Below are 18,628 nucleotides of genomic sequence, written 5' to 3' on the forward strand. Positions count from 1 at the left end.
ATTTAGAAAACTTATTAAAAGGGATATACTGGAACTGAATTCATGTACCATATATTTGAGGCAAGTGAATGCAATCTAATTAAAATTAGCTCCACTGGTTAATAACGATTACCTGTGGATCTAACAGCAGCCCGTTGGAGCTCATGTCCAGTTGACCTTTCATTCGACCAATCAAAAGCTTACTTGTAGAATCATTCCAGTGACGTGAATTTTTTTTGAAAACTTTCGGAATTATGCTGAGGGATTACGAAATGATTCGGCTGAATTACGAAGTATGGCGGAAACTAATTTCAATATAAAATTTTAATGTTCAACTTTCGTTTCAAGACAGAAAAATTGTGATGTTATAGCCATAAAATATATTTTTTATTCTAGTACACAATTCAGTTTATTACTGCACTTTTGCCCGTTTTGTAAATGTTGAAATAGGCCAACAAGTTCGCCTGTTGCTTAAGCGGCAATCTAATTGAATTTGTGTTCAGCTATATGAACCATGGCCGTAACAGCTGAGGAGTGCGTATATAAACTTAATGCAAAATCGAGGAGATTCGTTCCTGTAATCAAATAACTCTACCCGACATCTATACCGGCCTCGGTGGCGTCGTGGTAGGCCATCGGTCTACAGGCTGGTAGGTACTGGGTTCGGATCCCAGTCGAGGCATGGGATTTTTAATCCAGATACCGACTCCAAACCCTGAGTGAGTGCTCCGCAAGGCTCAATGGGTAGGTGTAAACCACTTGCACCGACCAGTGAACCATAACTGGTTCAACAAAGGCCATGGTTTGTGCTATCCTGCCTGTGGGAAGTGCAAATAAAAGATCCCTTGCTGCTAATCGGAAGAGTAGCCCATATCCCTTACGGAAATAACCTATACAAACTTATAAGTGGAATATACTTTACTTATACGCCACTTATAAGTTACCTATATATTGGTATAAGTGAAGTATCTGTGTGTATAAGTATAAGTAAAAAAATTGTTAATTGATACTTCACTGATACTCCTCATATATTTCACCTATAAGTGGTTTATCAGTGGTATAAGTGAACTGGAATTAGATATTTTTGTTGTTGTTTCTACAAGTGAAATATAAGTGAAATATTAGTTTGGAGATAGTTTATCATCACAGTATGGTTTTATTTTAGGGGGTGGGGGGCTAAAAATGAAATATTACAGGGTAGGCTACCACTCACATCTCGTATATATATATATATATATATATATATATATATATATATATATATATATATATATATATATATATATATATTACTGCTAAATAATAATATAATTATAATTTCAATTAAATAATAAAATAAATAATTTAAAAAAAATAAAGTCAATAAAACTTGTTTTAAAAAAATATCATAATTATAGTTAATTTGTTGTTATTATAATAATACAGACACACACATACATATGGCAGTTGCTGTCGGTGCTGTTGTTCCAGCTAGCCATGCTGTATTCATGCTGTACGTCTCACACCCACCCACCACCACCTTTTTTTTTACCAGATTGTGTGTAAATAGGCACAAAAACCAAATTTATTTGCAAACGTAATTACTTTCATTTATAATATAATACAGACAGTATAAAATTATGCATAACACTGGCTCTTGAAAATGTTTAGTAAAATCTTTACTCAGGAATCTGTACGTTTAAAGTTTATTTATTTATAATTCAATTAATTGGAATCTGGATAATTACGTTGTGTTTTGTTATTACATTGTTTATTTCATTATATGCAGAGTAATCATTTATAATGCTTAATAGACAGAAGGCCACAAAGGCGCTAGATTAGTACATAATTATGATAATAATAATAATAATTATTATTATTATTATAAGTCTGTGTCGTCTTAAAAGACGAACGAAGGTTAAAAGCGATAATATGATTGGTCGGTTCCTAAACAGTCATACCTGGGATTTGATTGGCTTAGAGATAACAACAGGAAAAAACGTGCCATTTGCAGTTTGCTAAAATAAATTTAATAATAAATAATGACAAAACATTGTGTATTTTGCACTATGAATTGGATTTGAGATCATTTTGATTGAGCAGAAACAATCACAGTTCATTACCGAATTCTTGGCTAATGCGGAAAATGAAGAACTTCGGTCAAGTTTCGGATGTCCTACTATTTTCGTCACGTTTGGAAGGTAAAAAAGGTAAAAATGATTTTAATATTTTCTTACTTATTCTAGACACCTTTAATATATAAGTTGACATCTTTAACTGTATTTGTTCTAATATTATGTGATGCTTGATGACAATCGAACGAATGTAACGTGTTCTACATGGTGCAACTGTAACAGACCAGTGGGAAGTCTATTATTGTCTGTAATGAAATAGACTAGTGGAAAGTCTGGGTTATTTTTACTGGCTGCAATGCATTTCATTATGTGCATTATATGGTCGCACGTGCATTGCGAGGGCAGTGATCTCCAGCCAATGGGAGACGGCTGCACTGCAGTGAGAGACAACTAAAAGTGGTTAGCGACGAGTGTTCGGGGTCTTCCGCTGGGAACGTGATTGGGTCGGTAGGTAAAACAGTATGAGTAAACGTTAGGTTAATTGGGGCTGCGTGTGGTCGTATTTTACTGTAGTTGTTATTTAATATGTTCAACAGTGAACACTGCGATTATATGTTATGTTTTGTGTTTTGATAATTATGTATTTAATATTATTATTTCAATTGGTGTTTGTGTTTTATTACATGTAGTAATTACGGCATGGGATGAATTTCGAATCTGCGTGGATGGGCGCGCGTGAGGGAGCCTCCATCTCCTGTCAACATTCACTTGTTGAGGATTGAGGGGAGATTGACGCTCACTCGTGGCTGTTCCGTCCTCGTTGATGTCTTATTATTGTTCTAGATTTAGGACGGTTACACAACATTGGGTCACGACACAGAAAATTTCCAAAATGGCCGATCAAGGCATATCTTTCGGGGTCAATTTAAATACACATAGATCACGTTGACATCATAAATAATACATTTAAATGCAAAATAAATATTTTAAGATGCCAAATTGATGCATTTATTACAGAATTTTTTTTGTTATTTCACCGATGGGTACAGATTTTTACAACGATAGTAATGCTTTTTTGGAGCGATTTAGGTCACATGACCAGTTTCACGTACTCTAATAGGTCAGTAGTCTTTGTTTACAAATAATTTAGTTTTAATTTGTTTAATAAAGATTTATAATATTTTCTTCCTTCATTTGTTTTACTGACATTCCTTTCTTTACTCACATTCCTTTCTTCTATTTATGTTAGTTTATTTTAATTGATTAATGACATGTATTACAAAGATAATTATTAACATTTTCACTTACCTTCTCGAGATTCGAACTCCAGGTGACAGCTTGAGAGTCGTCAGCGTTATCGATTGAGCTATTGAGGAAGTTACTTGAGACGGTCCAATTTTTTATGTCTTTCGTATAACATGATTTTACGGAAATACCCGAACGTTACCGAAAATATACGATCATAATAAACATGTAGAATGTATTATCTGCACGACCATTCACATTTATAATTGAGGTGTCAATTGAATAAAAGGAAATACATTAGTGCGTGCACTTGCATGCGTTTCATGAAAAAGGCATTACATGTATTTTCTGTGGAAGTATAAGGTAATATAAAGGGTAAGTACTTGTTATTGGCACATGATTTCTTTCAAATGGCACATAAGCGTAGTTCTGATAGTCCTGATACCGAAATTGGGAAGAAAAAAAACGTAAAATTCGGCCTTTTAATTTTCATAGTCTGTTTTCAAAGTTAGATACACCTCAAAAGTCCATATCTTTTTGTCAAGAGTTTAAATTATTACCAAAATTTGTTAAATGTCCTACTTGTGAAGATGAATTAACGAAATTATTTGAAGTAAAAAGAAAAAAAAGTAAAAGGATTGATTTCAGATTCCAATGTAATAAAACTTTGTGCCGAAAAAGTAAACATCAAGTACAACTAAGAACTGGAAGCTGGTTCGCTGGGGCAAAACTTTCTTATCGGAAAAGTATACTATTAGTGTATTGTTTTATAAAACAAATGAGCTACGACGACGCAATTAATGAAACTTCTATCTCTTCAACAGACGACAGTGACGAGGATAAAGTACTGACTACATCGAGAGAAACTGAGTGATTACTACAGTTACTGCCGAGAAGTGTGTTCCTTTATTGTTGAACAACAGACAACTCGGCAAATTGGTGGCAAAGGCAAAGTCGTCGAAATCGATGAAGCCAAATTTGGCAAAAGGAAATACCACAGAGGTAGACTAGTAGGACAGTGGGTGCTGGGGGGTATCTGCAGAGAAACTCGGCAAGTTGTTTTAGTGTGTTCCCAAAAGAGATACAGCAACATTAACTGAAATCATAGAGAAGTATGTAGCCCCTGGAACCCACATAACAGACACCTGGAAGGCGTATGATAAACTGGAAAACAGTTAAAAAAATTATACACATTCGACTGTCAATCATAGTCAGAATTTTGTAGGTATGTATAAAAGAAGTATGTTAAGTACATATATTCCCTAACCATAAACCCTAACCCTAAAGAGTAACCCTAACCCTAAGGCGAACCCTAACCCTAACCCTAAGGCTAACCCTAAGCATAAAACATAAAGCCCTATTTTAATATTGTATTTTTAGATCCAACTACTGGTGCTTGCACCAATCTGATAGAGAACACCTGGTGGTGTATAAAACGCCAATTGCCACGAACACACACACGACGAACATCATTCGACCTTCATTTGACAGAGTATATGTATCGGTCTTTAAGAAAAGAAGGAGAACACATGTTCCAACGTTTTCTGGCTGACCTAGCCCAACTCTATCCTTGTTAAGGTTAGTATTGTAGATAATAGTTTAGTATTTCAAAATGGCCGCTGGTAAAGAATAACGGTATTCGCTTATTATCAATTTCTAATATTTCATACTGTTTGTAACTGTATTATAATATCCTTTAGATGCGCAATGTTAAGAGAAAGAATTGTTGTCGTTCCGACAATTTCAAAATAATATAAACTATTTTAATGTATGAAATTACACTGAGGAAACTACGGTACTCTTGCCAAAAAATTCTTTGTTTCCGGTCACCCGACCGACCCAAAATTTTGCCACCGACCCTGAACTTGTTTTTTTCCTGCTGGGGTGGGGTGGGGTGGGGTGAAGCGCACAGAAGTTGTGGTCGCAGATCGACAAAGCAGACGACAGAAGTACTCGAGTACGATAACTCTTACATGTCAGTGTGTGTGTTAAATAGAGGTTGAGGGGTGTGTGTGTGTGTGTGGGGGGCAGCAGCGATGGTTTTTATACACCCCCACCCCACTTTTCGGCACCTTCTTACGTCGTGCCCTGAACCCAATCACTGGCAGTGTTAGAGACTGGACTCAGACTAGACATGCCTGGACGTTGAATGGATATGAGGATAACTAATTTATTTGAAATTGGAATCATTAACCAGTGTTGTACGTTGCGACCAAAATGGTCCAACAACCACGAAGTGTAAGTCCAGTCCCCCAAGCAGAAAGCTCCACCCCCATTTATGCACGCATCGGTAATTGCCGGCACAACAGGGCGACTGTCCCAGATTAACTTCATGCTATTGCTATGTTGCAAATGAAACATCCACCACCGAATATCATCTTGAATACTTGGCAAGCGGCACTTATGTTGTGACTCTTTGAGTAATGAAATTAGATCAAACGTTCGTCTAATATGCAGTCTCCCCCATGGAATGACAAAAGACGCCCAGTTCAACTTACCCGCTAGACTTTCTAGCTGTCTTCGTGTTGCGCGATTTTTAAAAGCAAATGTTCTCAACAAATCGCAGTTTCCCCACCCGTTCATTTTCAAGGGAAACTGTACCCGCTACTGTATCTATAGCAATACCTAAAAATGTTAATTTTGTACATGGGTCAATCACTTTTTTTCCAGTTAATCTTGAAACCTAAATTTCGAAGTAACCCGATTAGTGTATTGTAAGCAATTTTACACTCTTCAAATGATTCCGTAGCTACTAGAAAGTCATCGTAAAATACAACGGTTGCAGTGAAGCCCGTACGTATCATCATACGTTTTACAGATTGGGTTATTCGGTGAAACATGTTTGGACTTTTTCTAGCAATAAAGGGAAGTTTCTTATCAATAAAATCAGTTTCATGTTTTGAAGAATTAAACAACCAGCTTAATCCAGTATATTTGTAACAGGCAGGATGTATATTTACTGATCGGTAAGCAGATTTTAAATCCACTTTCGCCATATACCAGCCTGGCTTTATAGCATTTTAATACATCGTTAACAGAATCACACGAAAACGGCTCTTTAACAGCATAATCATTGACACTTTGCCCTATTGGCCTGCTACAGTCATGAATAAGTCTTAATGTCCCCGTCTGGTTTGGGGACGGCACTAATTGAACTAATCACGAGAGGTGGCGAGTTAAACCCTTCTATAGTTTCCTCCTCTTATTTCCGCACATATCTGTTGTTCAACTTTATTTCCGACTCCATGCTTTAAAGCCGAGCCTGAATTTGCAACTTTAACTGGGGTTGGCACTATATGTCAGCATCGTCTACTATAGAAAATCCATTAATAATTCCGTCTAAGATGAAGTCTTTATCTGGATCATTTTCTAGTTCAGTAGTCCATTTCCCCAGTTTACAACCTAGATGAGAGAACTCTGATCTAGAGTGTGAAGTATCTAGTTTTTTTGTTGCGGTATTGTCTGAAACCGGCCTTTGGTGGTTGAATTCGCCGTGATCGGTCGAGTAGCACATGAAGCACACGTGAGCAAACTTGCACTCTGACAGCGAACACCCCCTTCGCCCATTCCATCTTTCACATACAACTTTTCCCGTCTTGGGGTCTTTCTTGTTCCGTGACGTCACAGGACGACTGGATGACACATTCGCGGATTGCTTTAGATGCCTGCGACAGGTGGCCAGCCAGACTGGCAACTGGCATGGTGGTCTCGCCTTTCTTTATCATCCGGTTCCGAAAGTACTGTACAGCCTCGGTCTCGGTGCTTGTCCTCGATGAAGCTGGGCTGCTTTCTCGAAAGTCCTCCCCAAGAGCAGTTCCATCATTCACACTCACAAGGTTTCCATTGACAGTGAACAGTGAAGGATATTTCCATGTGTACATAAAAATATATGTACAAGTTTAGGTGTAAAAATACACATTTTGCTAACCACCCTGTTTTCCAGATCTGTCTACATGGAAAACAAGACAGTTTGTTTCTTTAACGACACCACTACTAGTCTAGGGTACATTGATTAAAATATTAATCATTGGCTATTTGATGTCAAACATTCATCGAGGTAATTATAACATAAACTACTAAATACTGTAGGGCTATAGAGGAAAATATATCGTATTATCGTAACTCCAGTCATCTCATACATTGTAGGTTTATTTTCCCAAAAACAACAACGTGCGATCTCAACAAAACAATCAAGGATTTCTCGATACCACATGCACAGACTACTACAAGTCATCGCGTTTTTTTCCCGCATGCAAAGGTGAAGGTCATTTTAAGAAGACGTGGTACGATTTTCGTTGTTGGCTACTGCTTAGGCCTAGTACCCAGAATTGTTAATATACATGGGTGTAGCCTGTAGGAAGATACCAAAAAGTGGGTAGGGTGGGCACACACACGTATAAAATTAATATATCGATGCTGCTACAAAGTACCCCCTTCCCCGCTTCCTACGCCAGTGATGTAGATAGGCCTATCAACTGCTGAGCCAACGCTTGACAGTGAAATTGTTTTTATTTTTCTCTGGCTGCAAAGAGTAAACTAAGATTTTTTCAGACAGCTTGCCTTCATGTCTTTCATCTTGAGACCGAGTTTTTCTCTGGCAAACACATTTAAGGTAGGGTAACCTTTCTTTGAACTAAAAAAAACCCCAAAAAAAACAAAAAAAAACATTCCTACCTACTTAACCTACTTTTTTTGGCCATGTTACCTGAAACAAACTTCTTCTTTTTTTTTGGCCTAAGCTTATAAAAGATTTTGTTTTATAATTTTAAGCAACATAACGTGTATATTTCATAATCCTTTCTGGTGATCAGGCTTGGTCTCACGTCATGCATTCATATTTTTTTCGTACATACAAAATTAATTATTTGAAAGTAAAATTTGGTTTGGGCTACAATAAACCTCAATTGTTTCACCCCCAAGCCAGTTCGCCCCCAAGCCAGTTCGCCCCGAAATCGGATGTCAGTTCGCCCTCACGTGCTTAACCAGTTCACCCCCACAAAGATACCAGTTCACCCCCATAAAGATTTACATGTATTAATTAATTAATTAAACTGGTGATTATGTCAAATGTGCCCGGACTGACTCAAGGATCCAACCAAAATGTGGAAAGACGACAATCCTCCCTTCTAAGAAAAGAAACACACACACACACAGTTTAACATGCCTCTAAAGAAACAATACAGTAATTGTTTAAAAGTAACAAATAATTGGGATTTTGGGGGGGCGAACTGACAAATAGTTGGGGGCGAACAAGCAAACAGTTGGGGGCGAACAGGTCAAACTGGGGGCAAAGTGTCATGTATTCATTGTCTATACAAAAAGTAAGTTTGTTTTGTTTAAAGACACCACTAGAGCACATTGATTTATTAATCATTGGCTATTGGATGTCAAACAGGTAATTTTGACATATAATTTTTGAGAGGGAACCTGCTAAAAATTAATTAGTAGCAATGTATTTTTATCTATGCACCATCCCACAACAGGATAGCACTTACCAAGATGAAATACCATACGAAATCGTGCAATAATTGCCGATCAATGCATACTTATTGTTTGCTGAGAATATATATAAAATTAAAATATTTATACCATTATATTTTGTGTTGTTTACTCTGTTCACTTCACCCCCAACTGTCGGTATGGATGCCCCCAAATATTTACAACACATCTTTGGTTGCATTTTGTATTTATATTATAAAAATTGTTACATATTACTTTGACTGGGGTGTGGTATCAAGCCTTTTCGCCCCATGCCAGTTAATTTCTTTTCAAAATGCTTGTCTTCTCTTTTGAAAAAAACTATAAAACTCTTAAACTGACGCAGGAAAATTCTTGGATAGGATAATGACATACCTGGATTGGTTTGCATGAGGATGAAATGGACATTTACTTTGATTACAAGAAACAAGTTAATATATATATACTCTTCAAAAAAAGAAACGCAAAAGGGTACAAATGGGTTATAACTCCGATTTTATGTTTCCTACCGGTTCATGCTTTGTGAATATAAGGTCATTGCATGTCCCAAACACATTCCCACGGTTACATTCGATAAAACGCAACTACTGTACAATAAAGTTCCAAAATGTGAATATTCGCAAAAACGCAGCCACGTGCAAACCATGTCACCACTGCACGTGCGTTGTCTGCACGTGCAACATGAACACCGACAGTATAAAAGTGCAGGGTGTTCGCTTGCCTGGCCTCTGTATCTGGCCGACAGTTGACAATCCAGGACATGCCACGTCTCAGTGAACCGCAGAGAAACAATGCCATCGGCCGACTAGACGCAGGCGAATCCAGAACGGCCGTTGCCAGGGCATTCCATGTGTCCCCAAGCACCATCTCCAGACTGTGGGACCGTTACCAGCAACATGGATCAACACGTGACCTCCCTAGATCCGGTCGACCACGGGTCACTACCCCCGGGCAGGACCGCTACATCTGGGTATGCCAACTTCGGGAACGATTGACTACTGCCACCTCCACAGCCGCAGCAATACCAGGTTTGCGCAGGATATCCGACCAGACCGTACGGAACCGCCTACGTGAGGTAGGAATTCGTGCCAGACGTCCAGTTCGAGGTGTCATCTTAACACCACAACACCGTCGACTCCGACTGCAGTGGTGCCAGATTCATCGACAATGGCCTCAACTGCGATGGAGACAGGTGTGGTTCAGTGACGAGTCCCGATTTCTGCTCCGACGTCATGATGGAAGATGTCGCGTGTATAGGCGTCGTGGTGAACGTTATGCGGCAAACTGCGTGCAGGAAGTGGACAGATTCGGCGGGGGTAGTGTCATGGTGTGGGAAGCCATCTCACACACTGGCAGAACTGACCTGGTCCACGTGCAGGGCAACCTGAATGCACAGGGCTACATTGACCAGATCCTCCGGCCACACATCGTTCCAGTTATGGCCAACGCCAACGCAGTGTTCCAACATGACAACGCCAGGCCTCACACAGCACGTCTCACAACGGCTTTCCTACAGAACAACAACATTAATGTCCTTCCTTGGCCATCGATATCACCGGATTTGAACCCAATTGAGCATCTATGGGACGAGTTGGACCGACGCCTCCGACAGCGACAACCACAGCCCCAGACCCTGCCCGAGCTGGCAGCAGCCTTGCAGGCCGAGTGGGCCACCATCCCCCGGGACGTCATCCGTACTCTGGTTGCTTCAATGGGCAGGCGGTGCCAGGCAGTTGTCAACACACGCGGAGGCCACACCCGGTATTGACTCCAGATGACCTTGACCTTGGTGGTGTGTCCTATCACTTACTCACAATGGACTAGAGTGAATTGTGAACAATCCTGCAACATTTGGTAATTATCGGACTCACCATTCAATAATTAAATCAATTCTCCAAATGTTACGACAATGTGGTTTTGCGTTTCTTCTTTTGAAGAGTATATATATATATATATTTTTATTTTTTTCCAGAAAAATCGTCAGCACATTCTGGTCATCATATTATGGAAATATTTGTGACTGGTATGTATTTAGCAAACAATAATCTTGTTTTAAGATGCATGACTTGATGCATAAGAGGTGGTCGTTCAATGTCACAAGCCATTAGACATAATTATTCAAAAATGTTTGATTATACCAGATCACTTGGAAATTAACTTTAACATGTGTTATCAAGTTAGTAGGAAATTCAATCTCTGCATGACAGTTGGTTGGTAATTTTTAAAACATCTGTTTCAGGATAATAACTTTTACACTAAAATTTCCTTAACATTAGAATTTTTTTTTTTTTTTTTTTTCAATTCTTCCTTGTCCGCCCATATTCTTGAGTGAGCATCTTGAATTAAACATTTTAATAATAAAAAAAGTAACTTCCAGTTTACATTTGAACAGCATCTGACATCACCATGTATGGTCACTTACAAGCATGCAGGGCTTTTTCTCGTTCTAACCAGTGCACCACAACTGACAAAGACTGTGATAATTTGCTTTCCTGTCTGTGGTAAAGTGCATATAAAAGACCCCTTGCTGCATTAGAAAAGCTGTAGCAGGTTTCCTCTGACGAGTCAGAATTACCAAATGTTTGACATCCAATAGCCGATATTTAATTAATCATTAATTAAGCGAGAAGAAATCTGCTACAATTTTCCATTAGTAGCAAGGGATCTTTTATATGCACGATCCCACAGACAGGATAGCACATACCACAGCCTTCGATATACCAGTCGTGGTGCACTGGCTGGAACAAGAAAAGCCGCAAGGGCCCATCGACAGGGATCAATCATGGGTCAACCGTGCATCAGTCGAGCGCTTTACCCCTATAGCTGGAAAGGAGTTGCATGCAGTTTATGATATGTAGTATACATGTACAAACTAATACATGTAGACAAATGCATGTATTTTTTTTTTTTTTTTCATTATTTCCCTCCCAGTCCAACACCCTTTATCTTTTCGTAATAGTTTATACTTTGTAGGCCTGAAAATTGGTACAGATTCTTTAGATTCAAATATATATCATGTATTTTTTTTTTTTTATTTCTTCATAATTAAAATTAAAGGTCAACATTGAATATTTCAAAGTCTGTTTTATCCTTGAGATTTTATTAATACCAGGTAAAAAAGTAAACTTGAAAATTAACTGAAAATTTGTTTTCTCTTGAAGTTTTGATTCCCCACACCTGAAACTTGGTAGGCTATGATTCTCTAGGGTAGTCTTTTTAACACTAACAGAAAGAACTAAATGTTTACATTAATAATAAACAATAGCTAATTACATAGCAGATCTATCCAGACTACATTTGTTTTTCAGAATCCCATCTGAATGTTGGATGACATATATCAAGATGACACTGAACAGGACATAACTGAGGAAAATGGATGTGAGAGAATCCAATCTAACGTTGGAAATAAATATATGTACTATTTATAAAATATTTGTTTGCATATACTGTTCAGATATATTAGTGAGTCAGAATGAAACATCACTTTGTTTGTTAAGACTATTGTGCTTCAATTTTTATGTTTTGTGGACAGCTAGTTTACAGATAGGGTGTGTAAGCAGTGGCATTAATACAGCAATTGCCCGAGAATATTGAAATTTGGCCTCCAAGGACAGATTGCTACCTATTTAGTTCATCACAGACTACTGGATGTAAAAAATTAAATTGATAATAATTCTGACCCATAGTCTTAAGAGGAAGCTCTCTACATGTTTCAAAAGCAGCAAGTCATCTTTCATATGATCTTTCCTTGGACAGGACCTAACATACCACTGCCTTTGATAGATATTCACTTATACAGCAGTATCTCTCAAATATCAGTGAATCACTTGTATTTCACTAATTATACTTCACTTATACAGTGTTTTTTGTAAAATATTGGTGAATCACTTGTATTTCACTTGTACAGTAATGTTATGTAAATATCGGTGAATCACTTATACTTCACTTATACAGCAGTTTCTGTTAAATATTAGTGAATAGCTTATACTTCACCTATACTTCACTTACACAACGGTTTCTGTTAAATATTGGTGAATCACTTATACCTCATTTATATTTCACTTATACAGCAGTTTGTTACTTATACTTCACTTATAAGTCACTTATATACTTCACTTATAAGTCACATATATATATATATCTAACACTTCTGTTAAATATAAGCGAATGACTTACACTTCACTTATATATATAGTTAACACTTCACCTATATGTCACATATACTTTGTATAAGTGATACCTCATTTGCATACAAAATCCTAATCGTTTACTTATAAGTCGCTTATACTTGAAAAGTATTAACGACTTGTACTTCACTTATAAGTGAAAAATATAAGTCATTTCGGTAAGGGATAGTGGCGACAGCAGGTTTCCTCTCAAAATCTGTGTGGTCCATAACCATATGTCTGACGCTATATAACCGTAAATAAAATGTGTTGAGTGCATCGTTAAATAAACGTTTCTTTCCAATAGCTGATGATTAATTAATCAATGTGCTCTAGTGGTTTCGTTAAACAAAAACAAACATATATATCACCAGACCGATCTCGACAATGCATTAAAATGTTTTATTTTATAAAATAAATAATTTGTAATGTAAAATTGAAGATTGATTCAGTTCAGATGTTTAAATTATTATTTACAGACGAAATGTCACCTGGACGGGAAGGAAAGAAATGTTTTTATTTAACGCACTCAAAACATTTTACTTAGTTATTTGGCGTCGGACATATGGTTAAGGACCACTCAGATATCGAGACAGGAAACCCGCTGTTGCCACTTCATGGGCTACTCTTTTCGATTAACAGCAAGGGATCTTTTATATGCACCATGCCACAGACAGGATAGCACATACCACAGCCTTTGATATACCAGTTGTGGTGCACTGGCTGGAGTGAGAACCTGGACATGGGAGTCCACGCAATGCTGTTAGATCTACTGGTAGACCAGTAGAGCTAATTTTAATCAGATTGCATCATAATGTGCCCAAACTGCATGATTTTGGGTGTATATTTGATAATGTTCACACACACACACAAACCACACCCAAGCGGGAGTTGGCAAATATCACACATATATTTATGGAAACTTTGCTCATCAAACCTTACAAACCCTCATTTGATCGTGCCCCACTTTTGTCAAATAGTCTTTAAACATGGATCGTTGGCGGGACATAGCCTAGTAGTAGAGCTTGCTTGATGCGTGGTCGGTCGGTGATCCCATTGTGTTATTTCTCGTTCCAGCCAGTGCACCACGACTGTTATATCATAGGCCGTGGTATGTGATACCCTGTCTGGGATGGTGCATATAAAAGATCCCTTGCTACTAATGGAAAAATGCAGTGGGTTTCCTTTCTAAGACTATGTCAAAACTACCAAATGTTTGACATCAAATAGTCGATAATTAATAAATCAATGTGCTCTAGTGGTGTCGTAAACAAAACAATTTTTTTTTCAAACATGAATTGGTGAAAAACAAACGAGCATTAACATTAGCTCCAATGACAGATTTTAGACTATTAATTTTTATCTGTTGCTGTTGAATATTAATCATTATTTTGAAAAAACCCACAATTAATATACTGAATAAAAAAAGAAAAAGAATGTTTTATTTAATGACGCACTCGACACATTTTATTTACGGTTATATGGTTAAGGACCACACAGATTTTGAAAGGAAACCCACTGTCGCCACTACACGGGCTACTCTTCCGATTAGCAGCAAGGGATCTTTTATTTGCGCTTCCCACAGGCAGGATAGCACAAACCATGGCCTTTGTTGAACCAGTTATGGATCACTGGTCGGTACAAGTGATTTACACCTACCCATTGAGCATTGCGGAGCACTCGCTCAGGGTTTGGAGTCTGTATCTGGATTAAAAATCCCATGCCTCGACTGGGATCTGAACACAGTACCTACCAGCCTGTAGACCGATGGCCTAACCACGACGCTACCGAAGCCGGTTGATTGAAAGGTTGTTTAACGTTATACTTGAAACACCCTCGTCAGTGGGCCCATTGGGCTATTTCTCATTCCAGCCAGTGCACCACGACTGGCATATCAAAAGCCGTGGTATATTGGATTAGGGACCCGCCAGTTTGTCTATTTTAGCTCCTGCGATCAAAAGACTGTTTGACGTCATACTTGAAACACCCTAATCGGTGGTCCCATTGGACTTTCTCGTTCCAGCCAGTGCACCACTGGTCGTAGTATGTGTTATCCTGTCTGTGGAATGGGTACTGTTGTATGTTTGTCACGCCGTGTATCATCAAGTCTGCGTCGCATGAGAGCACAGGACAAAAAATAAAAATGTTCATGGATTATTTTATAATTTCATTAAGTTACGAGACGTAGCTTAGTGGTACAGCGCTCGATATAGGATCGATTCCCGAGGGTGGGCCCATTGGGTTATTTCTCATTCCAGCCAGTGCTCCACAACTGGTGTACCAAAGGCCGTGGTATGTACTATTCTGTCTGTGGGATGGTGCATATAAAAGACCCCTTGCTGCTAATCGAAAAGAGTAGCCCATGAAGTGGCGACAGCGGGTTTTCTGTCTCACGATCTTATGTGTGGTTCTTAACTATATGTCCGACGCCATATAACCGTAAATAAAATGTGTTGAGTGCATCGTTGAATAAAACATTTCCTTCCTTCATTCATTAAGTTATGTTCTAAAAGGATGATGGTAATTGTATTGTGTATAAAAATTGTTGGTGTACTTTATAAACCAAAGTACAACAACATTTGGTCTTAAACCAATCGGTTGTTTTATGAGATTGTCATGATTTATAAATAAACTTGTCACGATTTGTTTTCACTTTTCTATCAATTTTAATTAATTTCGGAACCATGACGTTGTTCCTTTTTAATATTCTTCATAAACCAAAGGTTAAATTTGATGGGTCGTGTTTTGAAGACGAAAAATATACTCACTGTAATTCATGTGAAACCTGTGATCATTTATCACAAGATTCCAGAGAGAGATCCATTTCCAAGTCAGAATTTAAAAACACGTTTAAATCCGTAATGTGATCACCAGTAATAAATAGATGACACACGGTGACATGTATGGTAAGTTTATTTCAATCGGTCATGTAACTGAGAAGCAAAATAAAATATTTGTTAGAATAATACATTTCTCAGAATGATACTTTATTGTAAAAACATATCGTTAACCTATGTGGATGACACACGCATGTATTTAACATAAATAATTTACTCCTATCAAATTTGAGTTTTAAGATTAGAATTGAATTATTGTAAATTTGTTTTCAGTTATGGGTATATAACTAAACCCCCACACTCTCATCTGACGTTACTTTATAGGTGTGCGGGCAACAGGCAGTTCAACTATTAGGCACTTTGGTTTTGCCATATATTGTGTAGTTTTACTGAGGACTCTGCATTAGGATTTCCAACAGGCAGTTCAACTGTTAGGCACTTTGGTTTTGCCATATATTGTGTAGTTTTACTGAGGACTCAAAGGGAGACCCAATGAGGACAGCTCTGCTGTTCATTCTCTTGGGGTTCTCAGGCGTGCAATTCTATCGGGAGACCTGTGTGTCATTCACTCAAGAGCTGATCCTAACTCTTGGGGTTCTTAGGCGCAATTCTAGCGGGACTGGAGACCTGTGTGTCATTCACTCAAGAGCTGATCCTAACCCTTGGGGTTCTTAGGCGCAATTCTAGCGGGATTGGAGACCTGTGTGTCATTCACTCAAGAGCTGATCCTAACCCTTGGGGTTCTTAGGCGCAATTCTATCGGGACTGGAGACCTGTGTGTCATTCACTCAAGTCTGAGTCGAGAGCTGAGACATAGTATAAGCGACTATTTAAATTAAGACAAAGCTACGTCATGACGTCATATAGAACACTTATGTCAACCTCAGGAATTATACCTTTAGTAAGATAATGAGTATTATAGGTAATCCTCACACTTAAAGTGGTGAGAAATTGTTGAATTCAACTAATTTTAGCCATTTTTTAACATTGGCGGCCATCTTTTGTTTGACGTCATATTTAGACCCTTTCTGGTTGTCCAATTTCAGCCAACGTTTTCTTGCAAAAAAATCTGCGGGTTATTCAGCATATTGATCCTACTATATTATCTGTATCACCATGTTGTTAACTTGTTAACCATGTTTCATGTTGGGAAGGAAAGAGAAACTGCATCACCAACTTGTGACTTCTGTTCCTTCATTTCGGCAGAAAAACCTCAAACTAAGACAAATTACTCTGTGTTGGTATCTAGGGTGCAACAATACATCAAAACCGTATTGCGATATAGTGCGATATCCTTATATATTGCAACATGTAGTGCAGTATCGTTAGTATTATTTAATATTTGTTTCTTTTTCAAATGAAAGAAGAATAAATAAATAATTTAATGAACTTTGTTACCCTGTAACGTGGTGATCTTTAACTGTGCCCCACGTGTTTAATAGCCCTGTCATATCTAATGGACGGACGACCAATCGGGGAACAGCGAGTATTTGCACCTGTCATAGTCTGTCACCTACGTCACCCTAACGCTACGTTAGTGGTGCATACATACATCCTTATTCATATTAATTAATTAAACACGTTCACATCCTAGTGCGGCAGATGGGTACAATAATTATTCACATGTTGTTCAGGTTTTATTAAAAATGGCCGCCATCTGGGTGTGAAAAAAATAAAAATAACAAACAAGTTTTTTCAACAGAACAAAAGGCTGAACACAAACGAAAAGACCAATTTTGGCATAAATCTGAGAAAATGATAATTAGCTGCAATACAATAATTTTTAAAAAGTGCAAAAATCAGTTTGGTAGAATTTAGCATATTTGGCCATCTATTGTATACTTTAGGCAAATGGCGTATCCTTAAATCACGATACACAGGGACATATTAATACAAAATGTTATTCATTTTCAATAACTGGCATATAACAAAATTTACAAATACGATATTCATCTGGCATTTGGTTATTTGGTTCATGGCAACTTTCCCCTCACTAATAACTAACCATTGATCCATTGGCCTAGACAGGCACATAAGCGTACAAGGCAGGCAGGGGCGGTTGTTGGGGGGGGGGGGGGGGGGCAACTGACACCCCACACTCCTCCATTGCTGGAATGAGAAATAACCCCAACATGAATGTTTGTTTAACGACACCCCAGCACAAAAATACATATCGGCTATTGGGTGTCACAAATGGTAAGTATATGGAAATATACTCTTCAAAAAAAGAAACGCATAGAGCATATTTTTCATAACATTAATTTTGAAATAAAATAATAGTGAAAGTTTTAGTATTATCTTATTCTATAGCTAGTGGATATGATATCATGCAATTCTGAAGCTGACAAAAAGCATGATTTGACGTCAGCACGTGCAAATATGTTTTTCACAATATCCATAATAATGGTTGCAGAGCTCACATTTATGACGTACAAACACTACCCCTTGACAGAAAATTGAGTTACATTCACACACGCATTATCGATAGTGTCGCTACATAACGTTGAAATTATGCCCAGGTTGACAGAACCACAACGTAACAACGCAATTGGCCGGATGGAAGCCGGGGAATCGCAGTCAACAGTTGCACGTCTTTTCAACACATCTCGGAGTACAATATCTAGGCTTTGGCACTGTTATTAACAAACTGGAGTGTCACGTGACCGCCCCAGATCCGGTCGTCCCAGAGTTGCCACACAGGCGCAAGACAGATACATACGTCTACGACATTTACGTGACAGATTCCTAACTGCTTCAGCATCAACTTCTGCCATACCTGGGATGCGAAGAATTTCGGACCAGACCGTAAGAAACCGTTTACGTGAAGCCAACATCCGAGCTAGAAGACCAGCTAGACGGATAATTTTAA

General features: G+C 38.1%; 1 long non-coding RNA gene across 1 annotated transcript; it reads left to right on the forward strand.

Annotated features, from left to right (window-relative positions):
* The first annotated feature begins 2,248 nt into the window (after positions 1 to 2,248).
* LOC121377449 lies at positions 2,249 to 12,147 on the forward strand. Its single transcript, XR_005958619.1, has 4 exons — positions 2,249 to 4,280; positions 4,659 to 4,856; positions 10,729 to 10,779; positions 12,065 to 12,147. It is a non-coding gene; the product is annotated as an uncharacterized LOC121377449 (long non-coding RNA).
* Positions 12,148 to 18,628: the final 6,481 nt, after the last annotated feature.

This window comes from Gigantopelta aegis, chromosome 7, assembly GCF_016097555.1.
Source record: "Gigantopelta aegis isolate Gae_Host chromosome 7, Gae_host_genome, whole genome shotgun sequence".
NCBI lineage: Eukaryota > Metazoa > Mollusca > Gastropoda > Neomphalida > Peltospiridae > Gigantopelta > Gigantopelta aegis.